Here is a 12,283-nt window from a genome sequence, read left to right as displayed (position 1 = left end):
TCGCTAAATTACCTATTGTAAGAATATTTAATTTTTATTTTTTTTACAACAGTTTGGATTTTTAAGCAGTTGTTATTCAGGGATATACTAGATATTGCCACATCCTAAAGAGACATTTTGGTACGTTGTGCTTCATATTTGTCATAGATGTCATTTTCTTTTAATTTTATAGTTCGTAAAAGAGATTCTTTCATGAGTCCCCAGAGGGGTTGCCATTTATGCATGATTGGATCTCACATAACTTACATAACAAGTGTGATTTTCAAATAGAGATGAGCAAACCAATACAATTTCATTATGTTGCTTAATCACACAAATTGTACTTCATCTGGAAAGATTTATCCTTTGAATCCTAGATCTTAAGACCGTCTTAAGACAAAATATGTATAGTAGATTTTAATTTATTAAGGATGATGAGTCTTAATAAGATGATGGTGCGCATCAGGAAGGCTAAAGTAAATAAGTAAGTAAACACAGGCACATTTACTTTGGTTAGCTACTTCTTTGTTATGTCAATAAGCTCTTCAACCCCATAATTTGTGGTTGTCCCTTCCTGATTGCTGTTCTACCAATAGATGTACCATCACCACCACCAGACATTGAGAAAGATGCAAGATAGGAATCAGTACTTGCCATTTGGTGCACCTACCACTGCTTTGAGAGATGTAAACGATAATAATTATGCGGCACTCCTTAAGAGAACTAATTTTATGTAAAACTCAATATGTGTCACCAAATTTTATAGATATATGTAACATGGGCATAAAAACAAACATTAATCCATACTACAAATTAAACAGTCCAAAGTCAAACTGATAATTGCAAAGATAATCAATAATATAGCGCAAGTCCGTGAAATAGTTGCTCTAGTTCCAATACAAAATATTGTTGTCACAGAGCTGCAAGGTAATGTGTCCAAATTACATCTTCCTCCACTGTGTGCTCAAAGAATTTCATACATTCACACTATCATGCAAATGAGTCCCAGGTATGGACCTAAGAACATACATTGTTAGGTCTAATGCGCTTATCCCCTTTTTTGGGGTATGGGTATGGTGACCTCTCTTTTCCTGGGTGTCCTTTGGGATGATACCTTTCTTAATGGTTAGGGTCTATTTAAGTGGCTATCTCTGTCTCCTCTGCTGCGAGTGTGCTCAAAATAACACAAGGTGGCCTCTCACATAATGAGGTGGTAGAGTGATGGTAAATCACATAATGAACATTTATTAGATATAATTGTACTACAATTTAGAAGTATGTGTGACTTTAAAAACTCTGTTATACAGGCGCGATCCAGCAGCCGACAGCATAGGCGTCACCTGACTCCTCCCATCTATTATGTCACTGACCTTGTGACTGCCTCAGGGCTTTGCCAGATGTCTCAGATAGGGCCTGCTTGAAAAACCTAGACTTCAACTGGAGAATTTAAAATGACACCCTGGAGGTTATATGTACATCACCATTCTCTTGGGACTACATAGATATGAAAATGTCAGACTCTTTAAAAGTTTGCACCATGAATCTAAAATAATTTAGTCAGATAAATTGGCCTCTTGGAGGTTTGTGAGAATAGTGGAAGTCCACTGCCAATCTGCTTACCACTGCTAAATGCCTGGCCTTTTGTAACTTGGGTCATGGAATGTACCCATGACCACTACTCTTTTACTTGCAAAAGTCTTGATGCAAGTATTATTTAATTTTATAGTGTGTATTTATTAAAAAAATATCTGAATTGTTCGTCCTGTAAATCTGCATGCACATTTTTCTGTGCTAATTGGGGCAAAATCAATTGGTACTATGCTATTTTCTTTCCAGGTTAAATGTTTTTTGTTCATACAGAATACAGTGAATCAGGAAATTAGCTCATTATGACCACTAGATGGAGCTGAAGGTAAATACAAACCTATCGACATCTCCATCTAGTGGCATAATGCCATATTTTCCCGAGGCATTTATTTTTAATAAATTAATAAGATTTCTCTTTGAGAAAATATTGCCTTATTGCATTAAATGTTTCCTTTATTCACACATAGCTTTCACTGGGATGATTCTTAAGCACATCCCTATGTGTTTCACCAATGTTACGTTGTAAAGGCAGAAAAAAACTTGTACCATTTTGGTCTTTACATATTCTTTCATAATTGTGGAGTGTGGCCATCTGTTAGCCAGTTAGATGTCTTGGCTGGACCACTGGTTTAGAGAAAAAAAAAGTAGAATACTTTGGGGTGGCAAATAGACTGTGCACTTTGCAATTGCAGTTGCACTAATTTTACCCAGAGCTTAGCAAATGTGGTAACACTTCACGTTGTAAAGAATACCCAATCAGGTGCAAGGGGGAAAAAAATGAAGTTTTGTTTGCACATGATTTGGATGATAGAAATCAGCAGAACTTTACCACATTTACTAATCTCTGGGGAAAATTAGTGCAACTGCACTTGCAAAGTCTACAGTCTATTTACCTTTAGTAAATCCACTCCAATGTTTTTTGTTACACAGCTAAAACATGCCTTTTGAAGTTGACTTTTTGACTTTCCACTTTGCCTGGGGAAATCCATGCAACAAATTTCACCTTGAAGTTAAAAGTATCTCTTAATTAACTTTATTTAGCCCATTGCTGAAAAAAAATAATCTATATAAAATGTAATTTAGAGTTTGCAAAAAAAAGCATGTGAAACAGAAAGTGAACTTGGTTCTTTGTTGCAAAAACGTTTTAAAATGCTCAAAAATGCTACTTAAAGTGATTGTAAAGCCAGAAGTTTTTTTTATCTTAATACATTTTATGCATTTAGATAAAGAGCCTTCTGTGTGCAGCAGCCCCCCTCGACCCCCATAATACTTACCTTAGCCCCATCTCTGTCCAGCGATGTGCATGAGTGCCTCGGCTGCCTCGGACTCTCTCTCTCCTGATTGGATGAGACACAGAAATAGCGCCATTGGCTCCTGCTGCTGAAAAGGAAACTCAGTTAGCGAATCAGGAGAGAGAGGGACGGGGCCAAAACCGCAGCTCCGTGTCCGAATGGGCTGCAGCTCGACTCAGGTGCCCCATATCAAGCTGCTTTCTGTGGGGGAACTCAACAGAAGGGAGGTGCTAGGAGCACAGAAGAGGAACCCGAGAAGAGGAGGATCTGGGCTGCTCTGTGCAAAACCACTGCACAGAGCAGGTAAGTATAACATGTTTATTATTTTAATAGAAAAAAACAAGACTTTACAATCACTTTAATCTGGCAACACCTTCCACACGGTGAAAAGGGTGGTGATAGTATCATGTTACAGAACTGATTTCATCACTAAGAACTTGTTTAGGATTGAGGGTAAGTTGGATAGGCTAATTATATTGCTACCTGGGTCGATGTTAACCGTGTAGGAGAAAAGTGTCTCTAGGCAAATGTACATTTTGTGCTTTTAAACCAACAGCACCAAAAGCCATGCAGTGGCCCTAACCTCAATCCCATTGAGAACCTTGGAAAAACTTACAAGTTACCTGTTTACCAATGATCCCTAACCTGATAGAGCTGGGGAAATCTGGTCAGAAAGACTGGGTAAAATTGCAGGATTTAGCTAAGTGAAGCTGGCCATACAAACGAATGTTCACAACTGATGTTGGCAGTACCTTCGATAATGCCAACAGAGACTTGATGAATGTCATTAGACAATACTTCAAAATGTTGTGTGCTTTCAACATTTGGTTATGGTATGACCATTAGAAAATTGAACTTTCTAAAAACAATCATTTTTGGTACAAATTCTTCTAGTGTATAGCCATCTTTAGGCTAGTGGAGATGTATCCAAAAAACTGCAGCAGGCAAGTATTTGACTCAGATGGTAAAATAATCATGCAACCAATGGGGTTTTCATGAGCTGTAAGCCATAATCATCACAATTATGACAAATCACTGCTTGAACTGTCTTTCTTTGCATGTAATGAGTCTATCTCATATATTAGTTTCACCTTTTAAGTTGCATTAGTGAAATAAATTAACTTTTGCGCGATATTCAAATTTTTCGAGTTTCATCTGTATGTCCAAAGGTGTTTAAAATAACACCAATAAACATAAATGACATGATTGGGGTATCGAGAACCAGAACTTTTAGATAACACCCCAAAAAGTACTCCTTTTTCCACAAGTTCATGTAAGGTCTTTTTATAATTTACTGTGGGATTACTTTTTAGTGTATAATATGTGCCCTGATCTGCCAATTGTCGAAGGGCTTCTTCCTTATATGTATTAGCATCTTGAACAACAACTAGACCTCCTTTGTCTGACATCTTAATACCAACAGAAGTATCCATACTAAGTGATTTGTGTTTGTGTCATATGAATTGTTTCAGTGATGCTTTGAAAGTTCTAAATATGCATATGGCGGGACTTGCAACAGGAAATGCAATTATGTGATTAGTAACACCTGTGTAAAAAACTCAGAATTTCACATATATACTGAGCTAGTGATTGCATTCCCATGTGGTTTTGACAAAGCACAACTTTTGTGTGAAACGCATTAACCTTACCCCCCCTGCCTGTCTGTGCCTGGTTGTTTTCTAAGGATTTTGGATATCAATAAAGCCGACATTGCACTGTGTGTGTGTGCAGCCATTTGTCTTTTTGTTTCAATTTGATCTCTGCTAGCAGTGGCATCACGTTCTGTGGACTATGGCCTGTGTGACTCACCTGTGAGCAGCGATTATCTCGTTACTTCATAGCCCAAAACTGTCATATTTGGAACAATATGTAATTTATTATATGTAAACCTTCAACAATAAATGTTTAAGTGCAGCAATCCCTGGATTTCTCTATAATTATTGCCGTTGGGAAGGCTTGATTGCCTGTACTAGGAAGTATACCGTGTACTGTCTACCTCACCTGTGAAATTAATTATATATATATATATATATATATATATATATATATATATATATATATATATACTTTTAAAGAAATATCTATATTTACATATATGTACCCTTTTCAGCACATTTCTTACAAGATCTTAAAACACGAGATAAGTGTTGTGGTGTTTTTCATAATGCTGTATGCCTCCATCCAATTTCTAAATCTTGTTATCCCGTAATGTAAAATCATTATAATAGGAAATAACAATGAATTGGGTTTACTTTACCTTATTAAATGATATTTAACCGAGTTTATGCTACAGTGTATGACATCAGTGAAGAAGGCAAGTCTTAATGGTATGCAACAAGTGAAACTGATCCTAAACAAGTTAAAGAGGCCAGAAGCATCTTTGATGACATTATCACAAAGCATCTAGCTTCTGTTACTGACTCCAGATGAAAGAAAAATTGTCTGTTGGATCTGTTCATTTGGCTACATACCCAAGTGTTTAGATAAGTGGCGAACCCTGGTGTAGATTTAAAGTCTTCAACAAATACCCAGTGAATTGTTCTCTGATTAAGCAAAGAAATGTCTGTCTGGTTTCAATAATACCTGTCCAATCTTCAAAAAAATTTGTAGTTGCTGCTGACATTTCTTTTTTTAAACTGTAGGTAGATCAAAAATATAACATTTTGCCTTTCATCTGATGCACTTGGTATGATTAAATAAATAAAGCTCCCTCTAATATCATTCTTGTCCGTCAGGGGTGAAAATTATGCTGCCTTAACATCTGGTAAATATCAAATGCATCACAACTCCTAACCTCATGAGACACGAAAGTCTATGAATCGCACATGACAAAACTAGACACAGGACAAAATCCAATGAAAACTGTATGATTGACAGTCATACAAGAATCGTGAAAGCAGCCTGATGGAAAGCTCAGAAATTCACACCAGATGTGACTGTGATGGCCCCAGAGAAGCACAGATGCTAAAATCTAAAATCTGAAACTTAATTTAGCAACCTTGGCAGCATTTTAACATGCCTTGTCTATTTGAAAGCATTATGATCTGTGTTTAATGGCTTACTAGGCCTCAGTAGCAGCATATCTATTTATAACTGGTTTCGTATTTTTGTATTGTCATTATTATTATAGAATAAAATGTAGGCAAGCAACCGAATACAGATTTGTGCAATACATACAGAACTTTCTTACCTACCAAGAAATTGGAAAACCTGTTTAGCCAGTTTTCTAAACTAGACATCCCTGCCAAGCACCATAAAGAGTCCAGACCATTTACTTCTCATCACTGCAGTCAAAGCAGTGCAATGTGATCAATACTGTGACTTAAAGAGGAAGTAAACCCTGATGGGTGTTACTTCCTCTTTGTTTCCCTGCAAAGGTAAAATATTTGGCACCATACACATACATAAGATGGCAGTGCCTGCAGCAAAAGTAGCAGCAACAGTAGCAAGCATGTGTCTTTGCAGTTCCTGCAGCATGAAGAATCAGAAACTAGTACTTCCATCCAGACTATCACCCAGTTCTCAGTGCCCAAGTCAACTGCGGCCCCCTTTTCTGCTACTTTATTTGTCATTAGCCAGTGTCTTTTCAAGAAAAGCATATATTGAAGATATTTTAAAATAAAATATGTTTTATTGTATGTGCCATCCATTTAGGTTTTCATCTGATTCCGAAGGAAATCACCAATGGATCCCTTGCTGAGATAGAATAGAGGCACCCGTAAGAAAGTTTATAAAACTACAAGCAGTGCAGGGCAGTGGGTGAAATGTGCCACTCATAACATGACATCAGGCCAGGCTGGTCCTCCTGCTCTTCCCTCCTAAGGCCCCTTTCAGACTGGGGCGGGAGAAGTGGTGGCGGTATAGCGCCGCTAAAAATAGCGGCGCTATACCGCCGGGTTTGCCGTGGGATTCGGTCGCTAGCGGTATTAACCCCCGCTAGTGGCCGATAAAGGGTTAATACTGCCCGCAATACGCCTCTATAGAGGCGCATTGCGGGCGGTATTGCCGCGGTTTCCCATTGTTTTCAATGGGAAGGAGCGGTATACATGCCGCTCCTCTCACCGCTCCAAAGATGTCGCTGACAGGAGATTTTTTTCTCTCCCGCCAGCGCTTTGTCTCAGTGTGAAAGCCCTCGGGCTTTCACATTGAGTAGGCAGTGAAGGAGTTTTTCAGGGGGTATAGCAGCGCTATTTTTAGCACTGTGCCGACTGAAAAACTCCTCAGTGTGAAAGGGGTCTTATGAAATACAGGGTGAACATAGCCTTTGGAGTGTGCACACCTGGAGGAACTCTTGCATCTTAGGTCTAATGCCTCGTACACACGGCCAGATTTTCAGAGAAAAAAAGTCAAACAGGCTTTTTTTTCTAGGAAAGTCCGGCGTGTGTAGCCTCCATCTGACTTTTTTTTTCGGAAGTCCGACGGAACTTAGATAGAGAAACATGTTCTCTTTCTTTCCATCGGCTTTCCGACGGACTCGCAGTGGACTTTTGCACGGTCAAAAGTCCGACCGTGTGTATGAGGTGTACACAGTCTAACAGCAATAGATACAATGTGTCATATACTGTATAGTCTTGGGGACCCCCACATAAAAACATTACACTATGGCAACCTAGCCCCTCCTGGCTGTCTTGTTATGGCACTGCTCCTTACCATTTTAAAACAATCTTCCTCCTACATCAAGAGTTGTTTATACACAGTCTTCCTTTACAATAGAAGCATTTTAAAAAATCTCATGATGCACTTATTCTGTTCTAAATGAAAGTGGCACTGCTTTAAAGCTTAACCATCCATCTGGATAAAGTAGTAAACTAAAAGAACCATTGTGAGGTTTTGCTGTCTGTGTCCTGAGATTCACTCACTTTAGTTTTTTCTAATTACAAATGCCACATGGAATAAAAGTGAGGGTTAATTAAAATTTGAAGTTGCCAACAGAACAGTATATTAGGGAAAAGCTTGCAATTGGGACACTTTTTCTTGTTCCCTCACAGTGGAAACAACCTCTCATTTCCCTTTGAGTCTGTAGGACAGGAAGTGAAGGGAAATCTCCCTATCAAGAAACAGATGGCAAAAAAAAACAGCAGCTTTAACCCTTCCCTGCCCTACCCAAAATTAGATTAGTTTTTTTCTTGGATACACTGTACGTTAAAGTGGTTGTAAACCCTTACAGACCACTTTAACCTACAGGTAAGCTTAGATTAAGGCTTACCTGTAGGTGCAATAAATATCTCCTTAACCACTTAAGACCAGGACCATTATGCAGGTTAAGGACCTTGCCCCTTTTTCCGATATGGCACTGTGTCGCTTTAACTGACAATTGCGCGGTCGTGCGACGTGGCTCCCAAACAAAATTGGCGTCCTTTTTTCCCCACAAATAGAGCTTTCTTTTGGTGGTATTTGATCACCTCTGCGGCTTTTATTTTTGCGCTATAAACAAACATAGAGCGACAATTTTGAAAGAAATTCAATATTTTTTACTTTTTGCTATAATAAATATCCCCAAAAAAGATATAAAAAAACATTTCTGTCCTCAGTTTAGGCCGATACATATTCTTCTACCTATTTTTGTTAAAAAAAATTGCAATAAATGTTTATCGATTGCGCAAAATGTATAGCGTTTACAAAATAAGGGATAGTTTTATGGCATTTTTATTAATATTTTTTTTTTACTACTAATGGCGGTGATCAGCGTTTTTTTTCGTGACCGCGACATTATGGCGGACACATCGGACAATTTTAACACATTTTTGGGACCATTGTCATTTTCACAGCGAAAAGTGCTATAAAAATGCACTGATACTTTGAAAATGACAATTGCAGTTTAGGAGTTAACCACTAGGGGGCACTGTAGGGGTTAAGTGTGACCTCATATGTGTTTCTAACTGTAGGGGGGCAGGGCTGGACGTGTGACGTCAGTGATCGTCTTTCCCTATATCAGGGAACAGACGATCACTGACATTGCCACAATGAAGAACGGGGAAGGTGTGTTTACACACACCTCTCCCTGTTCTTTATCTCCTGTGACCGATCGCGGGACACAGGCGGCGATCGGGTCCTGCGGGAGCGGTCACGGAGCTTTGGAGCGGGTCGCGAGCAAGCCAGCGGCGGCTCGCTCGCGACCCCGCGGCTGGGCTCCTAAAGAGGACGTACAGGTACGTGCTTGTGCCCAGCCGTGCCCTTCTGCCGACGTATTCGGCGTGAAGGGGTCCTTAAGTGGTTAACCTACACGGTTAAGGAGATATTTTCCAAAAAACAGATGACTACGGTGCAGGCGCACTAAGCATGCCGTTAGTGAAGGCGATCATGCCGTCACTGCCGTCTCCCGCGCGCATGCGCGGGACTGACGTCATCGCTGCTCCGGCCAGTCACACCCCCAGAGCAGCGATACTCGGAAGTCACTCCGGGAGAGATGGTGGCAGCGGAGGAGGTGATCGAGCACCGCTGCAGGGGCTTTGATCTCAGGTAAGTAATTCATAATGAGCTAGTATGCTATGCATACTAGCTCATTATGCCTTTGTCTTGCAGGTTTTCTTTTTTTAGAGAGGGTTTACTTCCTCTTTAAGCAGTCATCTTAGGATACTGACAACTTGTGTTTTATGGATTTTATTGGTTTTGTTAATACATTAGGATTATCTGATTATCTTATTAAAAGTAAGTTATTAAAGCTGGCATTTGGTTTTAATTTTAGTCTCAATCAAATGCACTGAATATTAAAGTGCATTAAAAGTTGGATAAAAGAGGAATTTGCTAGTTATAAAAAACTCTAGAAGTTATTATTATTTTTTTTTAGAATGCTAAGAATTTCCTTTTATAGATCTGTTTTGCTGTCTGTAATGTTTTAATACTCCCCATCTGTCCATAAATATGTAAACTGAATAAAACAATTGTTTTCACAACTTTCTTCTCATTGGATGCTTTCCTTGGGCCATGAGTTGGCAGGAACTCAAGGAAAAAATGACAACTTGGGCACTTTGAGTACATTTCCATAAATGTATTCAAACCTAATGAAATAGCATGACGCTATTGTCATGTATTTGTTAGTGTTGTAAACTTTCAATACTACCCCCTATGATGGCGAAGAGTAGCCATGATGCAAAAAGCCATAGTTCAAGGACTAAGAGAGTACTTTATAGTGAGGTGTTCCTGGTAACGTCTAACTGTTTCATTGAGTGTGCAGCTATGCAAACAGACTTATCAGAGCTGTAGTTAAAAATCATTGATTTTAGTAAGGAATCATCTCCATCTTACAGTACAAGGCTCCCTTTGTTTATTAATAAGCCTGCTTGCCTGGCCGCTAACATGGAAAGGATTTCTTTACAGTGGCTTTAGGTAATCGGGATGACAAAATTTCAGTCCTGTGACCTGATAGCTCTTTTCAAGTGATTGAGCCGCACTTGTTGGAACTTGTTTGACATGTTTGTTCGATAGCAATTAGGAACAAAAGTTGTTACATGGTGTAACAATGAGTTTTTCATCATCTGTTTGTAGAAGTATTCAGAATGAACCAAGCTATTCAATGTCCTCGTGATTTGTACACCTTGGTGTTTATCCGCATTATCTATGGTGACTCTCTTGCATGTCCATATTACGCACACATTAAGCTTGACTTGGCAAGAACTGGTGGTTCTTTCATTGTCTGGGTCACCATGATCTACTTAAAGCATGTGAACTTACAGAATTAGGTGGTAATTATGAGACTTTTTTTCCCTCTATAGTTTACATAAAGGTTGTCTGCTATCCTTTCACATTCCAGCATAATAATATTGTGACACAATCATTAACCCATTTGGTGCAAAGCTTTATACTACTCTGGAACATCATAGCTTTTTGCCAGTGCAAGACTCACAGCCTTAAGCCTTTTCTCTAGCGCTTATTTTGAAGTTTCTCACTTTGGCCCATGTAACCTAATTCTGCAAATTTTTAGGACAGAAAGCAAATAAATCACAGTGTATGAAAAACAGGTCTAATTTCCAAAAAAACGAATTATATGTCTACATTGACATTTGCCCACTGAGCACAAAGTTACAGATTTTCTTGATAGAATAACTCACCGATACATACTTGCTCTGAGCACCACCACCACTCAGTTCCAACATTAGAGTTGGTTGATGTCAAAGCTTATGTAGGGTTAATGACTTCCTCTCCTTCCTCATGTGACAACAATTGATTCTGGGGGGGGTTGGCATCTTTGGATTGAGTGCAGCATCCTGGCTGGAAGGGTACGAGGTCTGATGGTCCCTTATAACCATAAGGAATAGGTATTTGCCATGGACTCCAAATGAGCAATGGAATGGCAGGCAAATGCTGGCAAGTTAAGTATAAATGAGTGAATCGTTTTTTTTTTTTTTTTTAAGAGAGCCTATCACTTGGCTAAGGAAAGTGACAGAGTTTCTTTATTTAAGTAACATCTCCTTACTATCCTCTTAAGTACAGGATAATGAAGCATATGCAAGTGTAGTATTTAGTTATACTATTTAACTTTATTCCTCTGGTCTACCATGTAAGGTTGTGAAAACAAAAACCCTCAGCAACTTGCAAATGTTGGTCTCTTAGAAATCCAAGGGCTGATGTCCAAGTAAAATTAAAGAGCTGGCTACATGTATAGGGACTCACACTGAAATTTTCAAGAAGTGTATTGAAATAAAATATATATTAAGCTTAACACTTACTGCTTGTATTATGCTTAGTTGGATAGAATAGTGCAGAAATGTCATTTAAAGCAGAACTTTTCTTTCTCAATCAACATTACCTATTTCTAATCCTTATACTGCTAGCCATATTAAATAGATAGTAAGGTATATTATATTTACTTTTTGTAAACTTTTTTAAATATATTTCTTCAGTTGCCTTCCAGTTTCTGGCCTTAGCCAAAATGATGTCATACTCCCTGAGTCTTTATGGGCATTTTGCCCTTAGTCAAGGTGACTGTGGCTAGAAATGCTAGAGAGGTGTTTTTCAAAGTGATTTGTCAAGAAAATAAAAACAAAACATGGGTGAATGTGTGAATTTTCTTTGAATATCAAAAATGAATTAAATGGTGTTTTTGGTCTGTAGTGCTCAGATACAGTTAAGTTCCATTTTAAAATTATCAAGACGAGTTATTGTATTTAAATACATATTTTCTATTCAAACAATGCATTCATCTGAACAATTGTTAAAGCAGGAATATAAAATGAATCAAATACAGTACTCCCTCTAGTGACTAATCTACAAATCTCTATATTTAACCACTTCAGCCCCCAAAGAATTTACCCCCTTCCTTACCAGAGCACTTTTTTGCGATTCGGCACTCCGTCGCTTTAACTGACAATTGCGCGGTCGTGCGACGTGGCTCCCAAACAAAATTGACATCCTTTTTTTCCCCACAAATAGAGCTTTCTTTTGGTGGTATTTGATCACCTCTGCGGTTTTTATTTTATAAATAAAAA

Source organism: Rana temporaria, chromosome 1 (genome assembly GCF_905171775.1).
Source record: "Rana temporaria chromosome 1, aRanTem1.1, whole genome shotgun sequence".
In the NCBI taxonomy this organism is placed as follows: domain Eukaryota; kingdom Metazoa; phylum Chordata; class Amphibia; order Anura; family Ranidae; genus Rana; species Rana temporaria.
The sequence above is the reverse complement of the archived record's forward strand: the minus strand, read 5'-3'. Positions refer to the sequence as shown.